Source organism: Phodopus roborovskii, unplaced genomic scaffold (assembly GCF_943737965.1).
Source record: "Phodopus roborovskii unplaced genomic scaffold, PHOROB, whole genome shotgun sequence".
NCBI lineage: Eukaryota > Metazoa > Chordata > Mammalia > Rodentia > Cricetidae > Phodopus > Phodopus roborovskii.
The window spans coordinates 172,928-193,824 of NW_026125849.1; positions in this window are offsets into that span (position 1 = coordinate 172,928).

Consider the following 20,897-nt stretch of genomic DNA (forward strand, 5'->3'; position numbering starts at 1 on the left):
AGCCCACACAGACCTCTTTACACAACACAAGGCACTCCAGCACAGCTTTCCTTCTGGGGATATGCAGGGTGGTGCAACATTGACTATCCACAGATTAAGTCAGTACCAGTTATAGGAGACGATGTGACATCTTTCCACCAGTATTTGCGTTACTGGAATTCAACTACAGTGCCTGGGTGTAATATGCCCATCAGGGAAATGGGGAGTATGGGAGGCTCCACTTAATTATCAAGATTTTGAACAACCGAAGCCTGTGTTTGGCCTCTTGGGGGTGTTTCCAGAGAATCCTCAGGCCCCTTGTGGAGTCTTCATGCTGGTGTACCTGTTCCCTGTGGGATCACATAGATATGGTATATGTGCCTGGTGGCTGAACCTGGTAAAAGCCAACCCTATTGAAGCTTGATTCAAAGGACAAACAGGGGAAGTTTGCTTGATCCAGTAAAGTTCAGATGTTCTCTTGGCTGTGGGGATTACATGGCATATCTCCTAAGAGAAGTCTTTCTTCTCGAAGAGGATTTAACTCCTAGGACACATTCATATTTCTTGGATCTAGGAAATGGAAAGTAGAAACAAGCAATTTTGATGAAATATTCAAGGATTTCTCTTTGCAAAACCTTAGGGAAAGTGACCTGAAGATTGTATCTAAATATTGGGAGGGGCAGTTTCATAGATACCTTCCTGGAAATTCCACTGGTCCCAGCCTTTGCAGATACATGAAGACAGACTTGTAAGAAGAGGGACCAGGTGGCTTTGCCTGGTACCCCAGACACTGAGCATCTCTCTAGATGTGAAGTGTGAGATGAGCATCAAATCAGCGCTTTCTCACTACACCCTTAGACCTGGTACAAATTTCCAGTCAATACACAATGCCTCTTATACTTATTCTTTTGGTTCTTAGGAAAAAAAGAGGTTGAATATGACAAATTCATTCTACAGTTTTTAGATATGGGGAAGTAGCAGAGGCAGTGCCCTGGAGGGAGTCTTAAGCATCTGCATGTGTATTGCAACTGAGAGTATTTGAGAATATAGAGCTCCTTTTGTAGTAGACACATCTTAGGGCACAGAGTTTGTGCAATGGGAAAGCAATCTGTGCTGGTTGGAAGAAAGACCTTCAGGTGACAAGGTGCCTATGAGACCTTGAAACAATCCCTATTGGACTGTAGGACAATCCCTGTGGTACATGTTTGTTGTATGACAGAAACAGAGTCTCTATCCTACCAAAGAGAGGGCCTGGGTGTGGCTTTGCCTGAAGGGGCCTCCTGGAAAGGGGGCATGGAACACTCAAGGGGCCTGTCATGGGAGCTGGTGAGAGCAAAGCAGGGCCTCTAACTGCTGCCTCACCTCACTGCTGCTAGACTGCAGTCATCCCCCACCCCAGGAGGGTATTGGGAGGGATCCACTCAGTTCCTCCTCTTGGTAACAGAAGCAAACACCCATACCTAAACACTGATTCGAACCAAAATCCAATTGCAGAGGGAGAGGACAAGACCAGGTTGCAGAAACACATACAGACAGCTGACTTGAACAAGGAGGAGCTAACAGGCCCTGAGACTGATAGCTGGGAATGCAGCATGGGACCGACTCAGGCCCCCTGAATATGGGTCTCTGCCAGAAGGACTGAGCAGTACAAGGGACCCTAGATGGTGGAACCAGGATGTATTCCTGATTGACAAAAGGACCTTGAGGACACATCCCCCATGGAGAAATATTGCCTTAACCTAGAAGCAGGAGAGAAGTCCTAGTCCCTACTTCAAATGACTTGGCAGATTTACATGACCCTACCTGGATGGCATTGCCCTACAGGTGGAATTGGGATGGAGGGATGGGAAGGTAGGGTGGTCAGCTTGCATGTGAGCAGGCTGAGAGGGTAAGAGGGAGGGAGCTTGAGAGAGGGTAATGGGATCAACATGTAAAATAACAAAAACAAACAAACAAACAAAAAAGACAGTTCCTCCTTGCTCAGACAGGAGACCAGCAAGGTAGAGAATTCCAGAGTGCATCCATGTAGAAACTAGCTGAAATTGTCAAGTGAGCTGGGCTAGTGTTTGATTTTACATATATAGGCCTAGTGCTTCAGACTGTCCTGCAGGAGGCTTTAGGATCCAGCTGGAACCCTGCTGAATCCCTGCCCTGCACAGATCCCTGCTGACACCTTTTTCTGTCCAGCAGAGAATGTAGCAGTGGACATCTTACTTTGTGCCTGGAGGGGAGCTACAGGTTCTACCTGATACTCACTTACCTTTGTACCCTGCAGGGGACTTCAGTCCCCACTAGACACAGTAAACCCTGCAGGGAGCAGTCTCAGCTAAAGGGAACACTTTTCAGTGTAGTGCTCTCATGAAACTGTAGAATCAGAAATGATAGTTTGAAACATAAAGGCAGCAGTCATTCTCAGTCTGGACCTTGGAATGACAGCACATCATGGCATCTGGTGGCAGTTTGGGTAAAAGTAGCTGCAGCATGTATCTAGGTTTCCCTGAAAAGCACACATGACCATGAACAAACAGGAATGCATGAGATGTACCCCCCCACACACACTAAAGAACTTGGGGCCCAAATTGCCTACAACTCGGTCAACATGGACACAAAAGTCCAAACACATTCATTCCATTCCTAAGAGGGAGCAGTCTAAAGACTTGGGTTCTGGAGTGGACACTGTGGGACACACAGAATTTACAACAATCTGGGACACAAGGCTTTTGGAGAAGTTCAGATGCTTGGGGGGTGTGTGGTGGCAAGCAGAGGCCTCCTGGGGAGTTATTAGTTTTGTGAAGGCTCTGGGTAAAAGACAGAGCTTGGGTCACATAAGTCATGCAGGCAAGAACTCCATATTTCAATCATGGTCAGTTGCCATGGGCCTGGGTAGTGTAAAGGAAGGTGGGGGGGGGGTCAAAGATCCCTGGACCTAATAGGGGAGATCCTACTCGTCTCATCCCGTTACCAAAGACTGCTTGGGCCCTATGGAATGGGTAGGGATGAGCCACAGAGGTCAGGCAACTGGCAGTGGCCGTTTTGCCCCTAGGAGACCTGTGTTGGTTTCTGTGTAGCTCACAGGCAGGGAACTGGCAAGAATGGCTCTCAGATGGGCTGGGCAATTGCAGAAGACTTAGAAGCTCCCAAGAGGCAGCCATGGGCCTTCCACAGACAAGGGAAGGCATGGTGGGAGACCTGCGGGCTCCTACTTCCTTTCCTGTAGGGTCTCCATATTGGGCCCTGGTGTTGCTGTCAGTCTTTCCCCTTTTTGGGGTTTGCCTGGTCCTCCTTGGGTAGAGGGGCTTCAGATGGATGGCTGTTTGCCTCCTGGGGCTCAGCTCAACAGAACAATCTTGTGATGCCCCTCAAAGCCTCCATCCTTGGAACCCATTGTCCACTTCATTGGGCACCAGAGCAGCTCTTCTACTGCATATGAAGAGCCTTAGTACTGGCTTGTCAGGGCCACTGGCATTTATTCGACCAGTTTTCCTGGTGGACTGAAGGTAACACATGACTGATCTTTTCTTTATATACTGTATCTGAACTGGCTAGATAGACAGCAAAGTCATTATTAGGGCAGAGGCAATGATATGGGAATCAGAGTCTGGTAAGACAGGCCATAGTTTCCATGTCCAGGGACTTGGAATCTACACAAAGAGAGCTGCCAGCTCTCAGAGAACCTTCCTTTGTGCTGCTCCCTTCTTGCTGTGAGGAAGAGACAGGGATCCAGGTGTCTGCAGACACAAAGGGACACATGTCCTGTATCTCCCCCCACAGTCTGGCCTCTGTAGTGGTGATTGACTATACCTGCCCTCTCAAGCTCAGCCCAAGGTCACATCCTGCTGAACCCTGTGGCGTCCAACCTCGGCCTGCAAGGAATTTGCAACTCGGGCAAGATCTTCTTCCAGCAGTTTATTCAGGATCTTTGAACAAGCTTCTTCTTCTGACCCCCGGGAAATGCCCGCACAGGCTTAAATCCACTTTTGCTGACCAACCCTAGTGAGCCACGAGGATCCTGCCTATAGACTGCTCTTATACAGAAACAGCAAGCTGAACAGGCTTAGCCAAATAAGGACTTTTTTATGACAGAGAGTGCTCACTATCTGGAAGGTGGAAGGCAGAAGCCAGCGCCATCTTTCAAGGCATGGCACTAAGCAGCTCTCTACAGTTCCCCCTTTTTGTTTTATTAATGCAACAGGCAAGGGTAGTGGTCTGATCTCCAGTTATGTAGTGGACTTTATAATGACCCTGAATCCTGGTTGTCAGCCAAGCCATTGCCACACCTGTCCGGTATCTTTTTCATGGAGGTGGGGCCTCAGACAACAACCCACATGCAACCAGACTTGCCCTTCTTGGAGTTGCTCCCTTCCAGAGCCAACTCGGAATGCAGACACAGAGGGACTGGACGCATGTCCTATATCTCCCCACACACACTGGCCTCTGTAGTGGTGATTGACTATACTGCCCTCTCAAGCTCAGCCCAAGGTCACATACTGCCTCTGAGCAAGCCTCAGCCTGCAAAGGCACCACAGGCCCACAAAGGAGATAAGCAGCAAGAGGATAGCCATGGCTCCCATTCCCACCCATTCTTTCAGGTGGTTCATGGATGGAGTGATCCAAGTAGATAGTCCCTCTGCAACCCAGATGTCGACCCAGGTGGAATTCACATGCAAGATGGAAAGAATCAGGTCCTGCATTCACTTATCGAATTCGCTGGACCGATTACCTAAAAGATACTGAGAAAGCTGGTTAGACATATTGGTAGCCACCGAATACTTTTGATATGGCACAGAAGTCACACATAGCACCGTCATCTTCCATTCACATCCTACTTGTGCCAACTGCCACAAAGTGTCTATTTGCTCCTGCACCAGATCAATTCTTTGGTTCATGATCATAAGACCTCCTTTTAACTGAGCACCAATTGTGGACTGAGCATCCAAGGCGGTAGCCACAATCTTGGACAATTCATTTAACTTAGAGGCTGTCTGTACCGATGTGCTCATGGCCACCACAGCTGTGATTGAACCCAAAACTGCAAAAAAAGATAACTGCAACTATGGCTGCTGTAATGCCAAAATCTCTCTGTGGTCTGAACACCGTCATAGCACTCGGGGCATCAACAGGCACGGGAATCCATCTGCTAGGTTGAGGAGGATTAGGATTGAACCATTCACCAAAATGCTCAGAGGTAGACCAAGCAAATTCGGCCACCCCATGAACTCTGCCCCTTATCATAAGGAAAGGGGACAAATCTGTGTAGCTGCCATTAATGCCACACAAGAGCCAGAGATCAAACGGGTTGGAAATATCCACCTGCTGCAGCTCCTGATCAGTAAAGTTTCTCCCAGCAAAGGTTTTATTGACTCTGGTACTAATTCCTGGCTAGAAGGTAAAATATCCCTTGCTCGCCCACACAACCTCTCCCGATTGACATCCCGTCCAGGGAAGGAAACCACCTCCTAGTTTACTGGAACAATGAGGGGCCCACTTAGGCTGATGGGGTGCTGGCTTGTCAAACTCACTCTTAGCAGGTCACCATCCACTTACCCAGGAGGCCTTGACCTCCCTTAATGGGGCCTCCCATGGTGGGCACATCAAACCAAGCTACAGATTGATTAAATAACATAATGCACTGACTCTTATCACTAATATCACATAAAAGCATAGGCTTCCTGTTAAAACAAAACTCCAATTTTCATTTATACTAGCAATCTCACTATCATAAGGCAAATAAGGTAAATCTAAGCTCTTATTAGTACTAAAAAATCGGGGAAACATTTTTGCATCATAGCGTATCGGCATGGGTCTTGAGAACAATGACAGGATCCCCTATTGTGGCTCCATCTGCACTGGTGGCCAAATCAGGCTGATGATCAAAGGCAACAGCAGGCTCTTCATGTTTGTTGCACTTTCTTACAAACCTCTCCGGGACCCACAACTGTTCTTGGCGATCTTGGGGGAAAACACAAACAGACCCTCACACCCATGCCAACATGGATCAGGACCATGCCATAACTCGGTGATCACATCTTTCCATTTCACATAGCCTTTTAGGCTCCCTCCTTGCTGCTAATGACGATCAGTGGCGGAAAGGCCATCAACATCCAAAATTAAAAAATCAGGGTAAAAAGGGCTAAAGATATTCTTTCCTTGGGAGTCGGCCTTGGCCTACTCCCCCTTTTTGTTTTATTAAGCATTCTTTTAGGGTGCGATGAGCTCGCTCTACAATCCCTTGGCCTTGAGGATTGTAGGGTAATCCATGGACATCTGAACTTCCATTTGTTTGCAAAAGGAAGTAAATCTCTGAGCCTTATAGGCTGGCCCATTATCAGTTTTTAGCTGTTGAGGTTTTCCCCAAGCTGCCCAGGCTTCCAGGGAGTGTCCAATGGCACTGCGGGCTTTTTCTCTGCTTAAAGGTGTAGCATGTACCACACCTGAACAAGTATCCACAGACACATGTACATATTTCAAAGCTCCAAGTTCTGAAATATGTGTGACATCTATCTTCCATAACTTTAGGGGCATTAACCCCCTAGGGTTTACCCCCACACCAAGTGAGTGTAGGTATATTATTCACTGTGGACAGTTCAAAACCACCTGTCGAGCATCTGCTCTGGAATTTCTGTTGAAGAGTCCTTGCACTCACATGAAATAGCTGATGGAATTGCCTAGCCTTATCTAAAGATGAGCCTTTTGCAGCAAATGAGATGAACAGCAGGATTTCTCAGTGGCTACTGTTGCCACTTTTGTGGGTGGAGCTTCTGCAGTGTCCATCTTGGAGTCTTCTTGGAGTCTTCTTGGAGGAAATGGGTGGTGCCAGCAGCTGGCCTGTCTCTCTGTTATAAAAGCATTTTAATGAAACATTTTAAATGCCATACTCTCTAGATCTCTGAGCATTTGAGGGCTGTCTGATTGTTTAGGATACCTTAGAAAACAAAATTTGTCTTTAGTTACTTGCCTTAAGCACATAGGTGGCTAGGTAAGGCTTTGTCCCTGTAATTAATTAATCTGTTTGGAAAACTGGATCCAAGCTGAGAGGCTGTGGAAGGATGTTTTACTCAGAACCCTGCATCCTGACTGTAACTGGTTTTAACTTAGTAGGTTAGACTTATACCTGTAGAGGACAAAGAGGTAGAGAATAACTCCCTTTGATAATAGAGGCTTAACCTTTATAAACAGCTTACAGGAAAGACTAGGTGGCATAAATATTTTGTTAGCTTGAAATAGGCATTTATAACCTTAAATGTTTACCACCATTTAAAGGCACCTAACAATTTAGAGTACAGTTGAATTTAAGTTGTATTGTAAGACCCTCAGAATGAGGAGTCTTCCAGGTTCAGTCGAAACCCCAAGAACTCAATGTCCAGTCCAGTTGCTGCAAAACGCAAGAGGTTTAATGAACAGGAAACATTTGCCCAAACAGGCTCCTCCAGCAAGAGAAACCCCCTCCCCTGGGTCCATGTGCTTTTAAAGGCAAACCCACAAGCTTAGGGAGGGGGTGGGGCCCTCTGTCCACTGAGTATGTGACTCTTGGGGGCCAGATGGTCTGCTATTAAGGTCAACAGACCTTAGGGCCTTGGGGTGTGCTAATTAATTTTTGTGGGTATACTGGAGTTGCAGCTTTCTCTTTGTTTCCTAAGGACCCTATTCACCACCTGTTGACTCACAGGAAAGGAGGGGCAGTGTGAATTCTTCTTATCTCAGGGCTTTGTGAGAGGAAGTTAGCAAATTCCAAGGCACAGATATTGGTTTCCAGGTCAGTCCATCATTAACATTACTTTTTTTGGTCTTTCAGTATGAAGTTAGCTTACATTTCCATAAAGCTAAATTTAAATCAAATGTACAGATATATTTAACAGGACTGGGTAAAAATGAGAAGGACCAAAGTGTGAAGCTATGTGCAACATAGTGAAAAAGAAATTAGAGACAAAGAATAAAAGCAAAAGGTAAATGAATTACAGGTTCTGTTGGCAGCAGAAGCTGGCTAAACTCCCTCGACCTTGGTGGCTGATGTAGCAGAGGGAAGAACCATGGGGGGGGGGGGAGTGTGAGGCTAGGCCACATGGTCAAAACGGTGGCTGCCATGAACATATCCCCAACAGCTGGCAAAAATCATAAAGTTTTGAGATAAAATTTTGTCTTGAGTAGATGCTGCCTCAGCCCAGCCTACTGCCCTGAGACATGCTTCAGCTGAGGCGGGCAGGAGAGTTTTAGCTTGGTGGGAAGACAAGTTTAGGGTAAGAGATTGTTTAGCAGAGAGATAGAAAAAACTCCTTCCATCTAACTGTTCGCTGGCAGTAATTTGAAAGATCCAGTAAAATATCAGGATCTAGAAAGACATTACGCGGCCAATTTGGATTATTTTTTAGGGGATATCTAGGCCATTTTTCAGTACAAAGGTAAATAACAAGTGACATCTATCAGGCATCACAGTGGAGTGGTGAGGGGTGACCATGCAATCTTGGAACTCCTCAGCTCAAGAGTGTGGCCACACGATAAGCAAGAATGGCAGAGCGTTTTTCGAAGCTCGTCAGCCCAAAAACGTTGCCAGGCCCAACAGAGGCCAGAAGGACTCAGCAGTCCGAGAGCAGAGCAGATATACAGCTCCTGGAGCTATATCTTCCACCCTTAAGGAATGTACCTGACCTTAAGGAAATGGGTTAAAATTTAAAAGGGTACCTTACCTAATTGAAGCCAGTGTGGGGTGGTATTTCCAGAAAAGGGAGGGGGGAGGAATGGAGGCAGACCACTGGAATCAGAAACAGGATCCCAGGTGTCTTGGCTGGCCAGCAGACAGCTGTCAGTGACCCTAAAGGAGAGCCTGCCTGGGTTTCTGCAACAATGTTGTTCTTTTGCTGCTCAGCTAATGCCTAAGAAACACAAACAGGAGACTCAGCGCCCACCTGGCATTTATTGAGAGAAGGGAGAGAAAGAGGAGATAACTTGTGGCCCACTGAAAGCAGGAGAGAGGAGAGAGGAGAGAGAGAGAGAGAGAGAGAGAGGGAGGGAGGGAGGGAGGGAGGGAGGGAGGGAGAGGGAGAGAGAGAGAGGGAAAGAGAGAGAGCAAGAGGGGGCAAGAGAGAAACCAGAGAGAGGAACCAGAGAGAGAGGCACTCTTGGCATGCTTGCTTTAAAAGGGAGCCTTGAGCATGCATAACTGAGTCCTCTGGCAGCCAGGTAAAGCTTGAGCTGCCAGGTAAGGCTAACATAGCCATGACACAGCCATGAGCATCCAACCCATTGTCGGGGGGGGGGGGGGCGGGGGTCAGCTGGCTGCTAGTTCCTAACATTGGGCATCCTGGAAAACTGGAAAAGCTAGACCAAGGTCAGTTTGCACTGCTCTCCAGACCTCAGGGCAAAAGGAATGTCCTGTCCCTTAGCCCTGCCCTTCCTCCATCTGATAAGGAGGCGCCACCAAGGGCTATATTCAGGGGGGATCCTCCTACTCCTTACATCACCATTTCTCCTTTTCTTCCCCTCTTCGTTCTCTAAGGGATTGTTTCTGAACCTTTCCTAAGAGGGCCTACAATTCCTCCTCAGAGTCTGTTTCCTCCGTATCAGACTCCCCTGTGCTCTTAACCTCTTCTGATCTTTCTTCTCATAGCATTTCTAGTTCAGCTTGCCCCTTTTCCACCGCCTCTCTACAGCATTTCTGGTCCTCAGTGCAGCAATGCACTAACTTCCAAATGGGTCTGATTAAGGACTTTAGTGTCCCTTATTCCCAAGCACAGGCCCCATCACAGTCTCTGTTTGCTGCAGCTTTTCTTTACCTCTTCTGGCCCCTTCCCAGAGGAAGGCACAGTTGTTTCCCCATCCTGGTCCTTGTGCTCAGCTAGGGACGTCCCTCATAGCTGATAGTCAGTTTCAATGTCCTCTCTTTTCCCCAGCCCTGGGATTCTTAGGCTGACCACAGTGAAACCCTTAGCCATACCAGCCAGTGAAGGAGATAGCTGTTCCGAATCCCAAAGGCTCTGAACTTGTATATGGAGACCTGGCTCTGACTTATGCAGCTCCTATACTAAGAACCCATTTGCATCCTTGGTCTTATACAGAGAGCCCTATGGGATCCAATGCAAATGAAGCAATGGACAGCTGCACTCACTGGATCAGGTCTCCAAAGCCCTCATTATTTGGAAATGCTGGGAGTCTGGTGATGGTATTTTCTAGTTGACATAAGTTTGAGCTCTGCGGTTTTCTGTTACAATCATTGATCTGCATTCCCCCCTGTTCCCTGCTAAAGTAAGGAGGGATTCTGAGGTCAGACTTCATGATATCCCTTAAGAAAGGTCAGTGTGACAGTGTCACCCTCTTCCCTATCCAACTCACCTTCTCTGGCTGTGGTGGAGGTGGCGGTGGTGGTGGCTCCTTAGGATGGAATGTGAAACAGACAAAAGTGGAGAGGGAGGGTGGGCTCTGCCTTGGTCCTGCCAATAGAGGGGACCTTGGCTTGGAGCAGGAAGACAAAATGGCCTGTGTGGGTGCTTGTTGCCTGCTGTGGTGGTGTGTCCAGAGCGCTCTAACTGCCAGAGGCATCCCCATCCCTGTCCAATGAGGGAGAGGCTATCTGGTCCCAGGTTTGGTACCTGGAGAGGCCCACAGCTGGAGTGCCTCACATGTGTTTGAGCCCAGCTGAAGTGGAGCCCACACTCACCTTTCCTATTGGTAGAAGCTCACTGTCACTCAGCCTCCCCATTCCTCCTGCAGCCTCCTCACCCTCTAATTTAGTCCCTGGATTTCACTGCTCATTGCAGCTCCAGGAAGAGATGGGCCCTGAGAGCTATGTACTAAATGTCACCTGCCCCCACCTCCCAGGCCTGTGCTTCCAATTCCTCCAGCTCTCTTCCTTCCATCCTAGCTCTTCTTCTTCTGAACCCTGTCCCAGATGCCAGTACCATCCCTACATCCTGCTGTGCTTTGGCCAAGCCCTGGTGACATCTCTGGATGTGTGTGTTATACCAAAAGCCTGAATGGTAACTGCATTTCCTGGTGGGGCAGTGTGGTTCTGCTTTCTCTTTGTGCCTCTGCAGCCCAGTATGGGGTTGCATGACATACTGTGGTTAGGAAAGGATTGGTGTCAAAGGTATCTCTGACCTCGGGCTCAAAGTCATCGCCCTACATATGGGGCCACTGGACTTCGTAAGGGATCCTGACCTGAAGTAAAGGGGCACCTCTGGGGTTTGGCCACATGAGGCCTATAAATGTATAGTGGATATAAGATGGCCCTGATCTAAGGGTGCTGGGATGGCCTCTGTGCAGGGCTTTGTTTTCAGGCCAAGCTTTGCAGACAGAATTCCTGTTTCAGCTATGCTGAACAATTCTTGGAAGTCAGGGCTTGGATGTTTATACTTGAGAGTGTATGTGTCTCCTGGATGCTATTAGGCCTTTGGTCAGATGGGAAATTTCCAGCAGACTTGATATAGTACTGCCTTATGACACTATGCCTTGGAGAGGGGGCATGTGTGTGGGAGACTTAACCTTTTTGCCACACAGCCTGCAACAGCAGCTCAGCAACATGAAGGCTACCAGCAAGACCGGCAGTAGAATAAGCCAATTCCACTTTAAGATAATGCCGCCTCCTGATGACTTGTTTGGTGTCGTGATGGCTTCACCTTGTGTTGTATCCACTGCAACTGGGTCTGGATCTTTTGCCTGTGGTTTGCTGGCTATGGCGCTGCTGCTGCTGCTGCTGCTTTTACTGATATCAAGGCTGCTGCTATGAAGTGCTCTCTGTGAGGAAAAGCAACAGTAGCTTCTTCCCCTGTACCCACCCCTTGCTTCCCATTTGTACACACACTCTCTTCATTCACCTAGATTGGCTAGACACAAGGGCTACAGTGGAGTTACTGACCCAGATTGGTCTTCAGAGAGAGCAGCCAACATTGCCTCGAAGAGGATGACTCAGGATTTCCCATGGCCTGAGATCAGTTCTCACCATGGCCTTGATTGATAGTGCACTAGACTGAAGGGGATCAGATCTCTAAGAGAGGCTCAGGCTGTTGGGTCACTACAGAGGTGTAGGGATAGGGGTTGTGTGGCTGCATTCCCTGTCTAATCTCTTTGTCTCCCTGCTCTGCCTTACAAAGCTCGCACCTCCTTGTGAATATTGAGAGGAACTCAAGAGTTGTCACTAATGGGCCCAAAGCTGCTTCTCCTTGGATTTTCCCCCTACCCTTCTATTCACACTGCATTGATCTCAAGTGCTTGGAGAACAGATGTGGAATTGGAGCACTTGAGGAGTAGCACTTTCTTTCTCAGGGGCCCTGTTTTGCTGAGTGTTCCACAAGCCATACAGCTTCCAGACCACAGCTGGAGAGGAGTGGGAATTGAGGACACTGTTAGGTTTAGCAACAAGATGGGCAGAGAGTGGGCGGTGAGGTTGCGTGGATTTAAGTCCATATCAGCTGCTGGGTATATGATGCACTGGTACATATTTAGCACCGTGCATCGTGGCACCAGACCTTGTATTGTGTGTGTGTGTGTGTGTGTGTGTGTGTGCTGGATCTCACCTGTAGAAACTGAGATATGGGCATTCAGTTTGGGGCTCAGCATGGTGAGGTTGTTGAGTGGTACAGCCAGTTTGTGAACTGTGCTCTCTGTATCCAGGCTCTGTACCAGGTATCATGGTGTCGGGGTGGTCAAAGGAAACATTTGAACAGTACACCTTATAGTATAAAGTGTGATATATGTAAAGTGATTATGAATATTCATATCTCGGGGGCCTTAGCATGACTAATGCCAATGTTCAGAATGTCCTTTTTTGTTTGAAGTTCGCAAACAAACAAGATATGAAAGAGCCCAAATATTACAGACACATAGAAATAGGAATTTCTATAGCATCTTAGTTATGCAGAGGATGCATAATAATGCCAAGAGGAATTTGATCAGAAACATAGTGAGGTCCTTTGGGGTTCTTGCAGACATGTTTTAAAACTGAAACCAGAATTAGAAATAGTTTGTAGAAAACCATCCATGGACCCAAGGCAGATGCCCCATTCTTTAAGGCATCATATTTGAAACAGTCTAGGAGACAGGGACTTTTCTGATACCAACCTAATCACCAATCAAAGAAATTCTTTGAAAATAATGATTTGTGAGTACTGAGGGATTGCAAAGAGGATCGCACATTCTAGAGTGTGTGGTGTGCATGTGATGGGAGATGTCATTCTGAAATATGTTTCTCAAAAATCTTACTCTTTACATATGGTGCCCACATGGCTAATAAGAACTTCCACTTAAAATTTAACAAAAGCACAGAGACAAGCAAGGTTTCTTGGTAGCAGCATTTTTTCTTGGTTGGACTCTGTGTTGCAAGATACAAGCAGATAATTGCACTGTTCCTTTAAGGGAAGATTCCTGACTCAGCATAAGCAGCAAAAAAAAACTGCACAGCTTTAAAAAAGCACTGCTAACAATTTATTGGTGTGTATGAGAGCTGGCAATGGGAGTGACCACATCTCCAAGCCGGCAGCATGCTTGCTGGATGGCAGTACAGACCAAGGCAGTGAGCACAGCTTTCAGTGCTGGCAGTCAAAGTACCTGCCACCATCTTTGATAAACCGGGGCAGAAACAACTATGACTTTCATTTTAGCAATGTTGTTGTTTAACAGATAAAGACTCGTGGCCAGAAAAAGAAAAAGATTTACAGTAAAGACAGATTCACATTAAAATAAATTGGTAAAGGTTTACAGTGTTTTCTAAAATATATGTAGACTTGGGAGAGAAAAGGAATAAAATGGTTTTAAAAATACAGCTAGGAGTTGGGTGTGGTGGCACAGACCCTTTAATCCCAGCACTTGGGAGACAGAGGCAAGCAGATCTCTGGTTTTGCTGGTTTTGCAAAGTAAACCTGGTATGCAGAGTGAATTCCAGGACAGATAAAAGTTACACAGAGAAACCCTGTCTCAAAAAATGAAAAAATAGAACTAAAAGAAACAGAGTAATAAAAAAGCCACTTAAAGATGGAAAGCACAGAAAAACTGTGCATACTATATGCTATTCTGTTGTCCTTAAATTGTTTTACTTCTGAGGAAATATCAACTGATAAAAGAAATACTGCTGGATTAATTAAATTTATGTATTTTAAAAATGCTTTGACTCCAAAATTTAAGTTCAAGGACAAGTTACTGGGGAAAAGGATTTCTATTTTTGTTTCCACAGAAAATGAAAAGCTGTGGATTACTTCCAGAGTAATGTGGTTTGATCCAACCAGACCCCCTGAAACAACTTCGCAGGTGATCCTACATTCAAAACAGCTTGGACAAGCCAGCCTTGCAGACTACAACCAGTATTTCTTCATCTTCCTATGATCCCCATGACAGCATCCCCTGTCAGCAGGAAGTAGTTTGGAAAGAACAACACCCTAATTCCCAAATATTATTTATAAATGTTTGTTTTCATTTAAATGGGATTGGTTATAAGTAGTTAATGATCACAACCACTATATTTTAAAGGTAAAAAGGGGATTATGGTATGGATATAAATACTTTGTTTTGGAATGGATTTTCATTTATTGATACAATTTAAGGTCAATTTTGTGATATGTATATTTCTCCTGTTGTTTAGGTATTGTGTTTATAAAACTCATTTAGAAATGCAATGTATAAATTAGTACAGATTTTAGATAGTTAGCTATGATAGTCAAAGCTTAGAGTTAAGTTGTTTAGGTTCTTCAGGATACACAGAGATGTATTTGAGATAGATAGAAATTCTTCAAACCTTTCAAAGACCTACAGAATATAGCATTTAAAATGGTTTAGGGTTTTTCTATAAATGTTCCTGGCAATACCACCTGCACCAGAAAGGAAGATAGAAGATGGACATCAAAGAAACGCACTATGAAGTTTACTTTCAATATGGCGAGACTAGCCATTTGGACAAGATACTGCACTTGTCTGGACTGTTTGACTTTATGCTGTGTAAACTGGGCATGTAGGACCACGGGAAAGTGACTACTGATTCAAGATGGACATTGCTACAGAGTTCCTGCTTCGTGGAAGAGTCTGCCAGACAGTCTGCAAGACACAGAGAAATTTACTGACAAACTGCCAATACAAGAACACAGTTTAAACTTTCCTGCTTTGCTGAAGAGTCTGCTAGACACACTATGGCCTATGGGCTGAAGGTGGAAGATTACAGAAGAACTTCAGGTGACTGACAAAGCAAGATGTCTCTGTCATTTCTAGAGTTTATATACTATCCTTCTGTGGTCTTTGAAGGAGTTGAAGACAAATAGTTATGGTTACACTTTTCCTTAGTTAGGATTAAAGATAAGTTACATAGACTTTAGACACATAAAGATAGCCTAGATGATGGAATATTTTCTTAAATCTTGCTAAATGTTAATGGACTAAAAATTGTTAACTGATTCTTACTTGATAACTGTTGTGTGATATATTTTGCTATGTTAAGGTTAAAATCCTTCTTTTTTATTTTAGACAGAAAAGAGGAGATGATGGGAGATGTCATTCTCTAAATATGTTTCTCATACTGGCTAATGAATAAAGCACTGTTGGCCAATAGGAAAGGAAGATAAGAGGGACTAGGAGACAAGGAGGAAAGAGGAAGGAGTAGGTATGGCAGCAGACTCTCCGGTAAGACCGCATGCAGACTAAACGAAATGGGTTAATACTTAAGACAGAGCGAGCCAATAAGAAACTAGTACCTGGCCAACAGCATTATATCAAATACAGAGTCTCTGTGCATTATTTGGTGCTGGCATGGCAGTGGGAAAAGACTGGCAGCAGGAGGAAAAACCTTTCTCCTTACATGCATGTTATAAGAATACAAGGAAATTTTAAAGGCAAAATTACAAGATTCGCATACGTTACTTTGGATACAATGACCTTTGGCCACAAGGAATCATAAAAGAGTATTAAAGGGTCCAGAAAAGAGGTGGCAACAGCTGGTCCAGCATGTATAAGTCTGGATGGTAGAGGGGAACTCATCAATCTCCTTCCTCCTCCTTTCTCACCTTCCTCCTCTCCCTCTCCATTTCTCCCTCTTCCTATGCCTCCTTCTCTCCTTCCCTTCATTCCCTTCATTCCCATCTTCCATTCTTTCTCCATACCTTCATCCTGTTCTCTACTTCACATTCCTAGCAGGCAGGTGTGTTTGTCGTGTTTAGTGCTTAGGATTCTCCAGAGAACCAGAAGAAATGGACCATCATGGGATATATAAGAAGAGAATGACACTAACAGACTGGCTCAAATGGTTACAGAGCAGGAGGTGTCCTGAGTCTGCCCCTGGGAGGAGAGAGGGAACAGAAGTCCAGCCAGCCTAGGTTGAGTTCTCAATGTGTCCCATCCCCCTAAAATACCTGTATGGAAACCCCTATGCTCATAGCATGACATGAGGTCATATAGCGTGTCCTAGGCCATGAGAGCAGAGCCCCATCAATGGGATTCTCCTGTCCTATGAGAAAACAGCCAGAGATAGTATCAAGAGCCATGGAACTATCTCTACAGATACTACTGTGCCTCAGCCTTAGACTTCACCCTCCTAAGCTGAGTGAGTGTAAATCCCTATTGTTTATAAGCCACGTGGTTTGTGATGCTTTATTATTGCTGCCAGAATAATCAGACCTTGTCCAAACCATCCATCTCTCCGGACTGAAGCTTGTATAAGTTGGCAGTGTCTCTGAATGGTGGGCTGCTAAAGGGATAGAAGGGAGGCAGCTTTCAGGGGTCACAGAAAAGTCTTCTACATTTTAAGCAGTACCACAGGGTAGCTAAGGAGTGACCATGACCAGAGACCCTGCCCTCTGCGGCTACAGCTACCTGAACTGAAATATCCATGCAGACTGGACCCATCTTGACATGAGGGCAACATTCATGACATCTGACTTGTGCCTTCTGGCCATGAGATTTTTCTCAACCCTGGAGCAATAGTGTATACAACACAATTAAAAAGAACTCTATTTCCTTCTTGACTATCATGGGTAAAACAAATAGTTTGCAAAAACTGCACAGGTCCATGTGTAATGTGACCTCAGCTAGAAGGTGCATATCCCTTGTCAGCTGTAGAATGCCATGGGAGTGGGGGTTGGTTTTAAGGATGTGGCCCATGCTGAGCAGGTTAAGTCTCCCACACACATGCCCCCTCTCCAAGGAATAGTGTCATAAGGCAGTACTATATCCAGTCTGCTTTAAATTTTCCATCTGACCAAAGGCCTAACAGCATCCAGGAGACACATACACTCTCAAGAATAAACATCCAAGCCCTGGCTTCCAAGAATTGTTCAGCATAGCTGAAACAGGAAATCTGTCTGTGAAGATTGGCCTGAAAACGAAGCCCTGAAAGAGGCCATCCCGGCATCCTTAGATCGGGGCCATCTTGTATCCACTATACATTTATAGGCCTCATGTGGCCAAACCCCAGAGGTGCCCCTTTACTTCAGGGCAGGATCCCTTATGAAGTCCAGTGGCCCCATATGCAGGGCGATGACTTTGAGACATGATTAGGAAGCCCAAGGTCAGAGATACCTTTGACACCAATCCTTTCCTGACCACAGTATGTCATGCAACCCCCTACTGGGCTGCAGAGGCACAAAGAGAAAGCAGAATCACCCTGCCCCCCCCAGGAAATGCAGTTACCTTTCAGGCTACTGTTGCCACTTTTGTGGGTGGAGCTTCTTTAGTGTCCATCAGTCTTCTTGAAGGAAATGGGTGGTGCCAGCAGCTGACCTGTCTCTCTGTTATAAAAGCATTTTAATGAAACATTTTAAATGCCATATTCTCTAGATCTCTGAGCATTTGATGGCTGTCTGATTGTTTAGCATACCTTAGTATACAAAATTTGTCTTTAGTTACTTGCCTTAAGCACATAAGTGGCTAGGTAAAGCTTTATCCCTGTAATTAATTAAACTGTTTGGAAAACTGGATCCAAGGTGAGAGGCTGTGGAAGGATGTTTTACTCAGAGCCCTGCAGCCTGACTGTAACTGGTTTTAACTTAGTAGGTTAGACTTATACCTGTAGAGGACAAAGAGGTAGATAAAAACTCCCTTTGATAATAGAGGCTTAACCTTTATAAACAGCTCACAGGAAAGACTGGGTGGCATAAATATTTTGTTAGCTTGAAATAGGCATTTATAACCTTAAATGTTTACCACCATTTAAAGACACATAACAATTTAGAGTACAGTTGAATTTAAGTTGTATGAAGTTAGCTTACATTTACATCCTCCTCCTTACATCACCATTTCTCCTTATCTTCCATTCTCCGTTCTCTAAGGGATTGTTTCTGAACCTTTTCTAAGAGGGCCTGCAATTCCTCCTCAGACTGTTTCATCCTTATCAGACTCCCCTGTGCTCTTAACCTCTTCTGATCTTTCTTCTCATAGCATTTCTAGTTCAGCTTGCCCCTTTTCTACCGCCTCTCTACAGCATTTCTGGTCCTCAATGCAGCAATGCACTAACTTCCAAACAGTCTGACTCTGGAATTTAGTGTCCCTTGTTCTAAAGCTAAGTCAAGATCCCTGCCTAACTTGTTCCAGCATGCTTACTTAAGGTCTCCCGAAATGGCGAATCAAGGTGCAATGGCATTGCCTTCGCCAAGAAACCTTTCCAGTGTGTTTTTCTTTGAGTTTCTTTGACAAAAGTAGCTCCTGAAGAGCCAGAAAAAGTGGATGAGACTGAGATGTCCCCATTTCAAAAGATTTTACTATAGATGTGTAGTGGATACAAGATGGCCCTGACCTAAGGGTGCTTGGATGGCCTCTGTGCAAGGCTTCATTTTCAGGCAAAGCATGGCAGACAGATTTCCTGAATCACCTATGCTGAACAATTCTTGGAAGCCATGACTTGGATGTTTCTATTTGAGACATCATTTGTCCCCTGGATGCTGTTAGGCCCTTGGTCAGATGGGAAATTTCCAGCAGACTGTATATAGTACTGCCCTATGACACTATTCCTTGGATAAGGGGCACATGGGTGGGAGCCAGGGTGGAGGAGGGGGAGGGAGAAGAGGAAGGAGGGGGACAGTAGACTTAACCTTCTTGCAGCATAGCCTGCAACAGCAGATCAGCAACATAATGGCCACCAGCAAGACCAGCAGAAGAATAAGCCAATTCCAGTTAAAGATAAAGCCGCCTCCTGCTGACATGATTGGTGTATTGATGGCTTTGCCTTGTGTTGTAGCAAGTGAAACTGGGTCTGGAACTTTTGCTTGTGGCTTGCTGGCTATGGCGCTGCTGCTGCTGCTTTTGTTGATGTCAAGGCTGCTGCTGCTTTTACTGATGTCAAGGTTCCTGCTATTAAGTGCTCCCTGTGACAAAAAGCAAGAGTGGCTTCTTCCGCTGGGCTCATACCTTGCTTCCCATTTGTACACAAACTCTCTTCATTCATCAGGATTGGCTAGACACAAGGGCTACAGTGGAGTTAGTGACCCAGATTGGTCTTCAGCGAGAGCAGCCAATCTTGCCCAGCCCTGAACCTAGAGGAGGATGACTCAGGATTTTCTATGGCATGAGATCAGTTCTCACCATGGCCTTGGTTGACATCACACTAGACTGAAGGTGATCAGATCTCTAAGAGAGGCTCAGGCTGCTGGGTCTCCACAGATGTGTAGGGATAGGGGATGTGGCCTATCATTTTTCCCTGCTCTGCCTGACAAAGTTTGCCCCTCCTCCCTCTGAATCCTGCTAACAACTCCAGACTTGTCACAAATGGGCCCAAAGCTTCTTCTCCTTGGATTCTCCCCCTCCCCTTCTAGTCACAATGCATTGATCTCAGGTGCTTGGAGGACAGATGTGGAAATGGACAGATGTGGAGCACTTGAGGAGTAGCACTTTCTCAGGGGCCCTGTTGTGCTGAGTGTCCCACATGCCAGACGGCTTCCCCACCACAGCTGGAGAGGAGAGGGGACCTGAGGACACTCCTAGGTTTGGGGACAAGATGGGCAGAGGGTGGGGACTGAGACTGCATAGATTTAAGTCCATATCAGCTGCTGGGTATATGATGCACTGGTACATATTTTGTTTGCTACTGGTACAAATTCTGGATTCCTGGACATGCATACGGAGCTGTCTTGTGCTCTCCATGTCCTAGACAGTGTCTGCCAGTCTCATACCTGTCCATGATGACTCTTTATAAGATGCTACAGCCTACCTATGGTACTTGTGGTCACCTCCAGGCCTCTTGTGACCATCTTTCTCCTCTAGGTGGATCTGCATCACCTCTGGGTTCTTACCTTGTTACTCCCACAGTTGGTTCTGGTGATGACAAGACTGTTGCCAATGAAGGAGATGCTCTTGTTCATACTGACCTCAAGAGACACTTCTCTAATGCATGGAAGAGAGACTACATGACAGAATTGCCCCAGAGACTCAGTTTGTTGAAAGTGTCACACACATCAGTCCTCAGTGTAATGATGCTGAAATTCAGCACAGGCCTCCCTGACAGTGAACAGGTGGGTAGAGCAACTCTACTACCCAAAGCATAAAGACTCAAGCACTGCAGGGATGTGAAGGCTGCAGATTAGGCCAGAAGGGGTCTTCATGTCATATGACCACAATGAGCAGGATCTAAGGAATCAGGGAGATATTCAAACACCGGTTTGAACCCTGGAACCCATCATCTTCTCCACCCTGCCCTCATCAGTGCCTGGGCACTGTGTACTCCTAAGAACCTCCAGGGTTACTAACAGAGTCTCGTAGAAAGGAAATGGAACCCATATAAGGCAGACAGGTGCTTATAGCAGAGGACACACCCCAGTTTCGCTAAAGCTGGGAAACACAAATCTAGGAATTCCTAAAGAAGGACTTTAGCAAGGGACACTTGCCAGTATGCTGTATCTTTGGTCCGGGACAATTTATGGTGGTATCAGTTATATCTGTAGGGCTTTCATCTAAAAGAAATTGTCATAAGACTATCAATAGGGAGCCCTTCCTCCACTGTCACGCTCTGTCTGAGAGCTGACACTGGC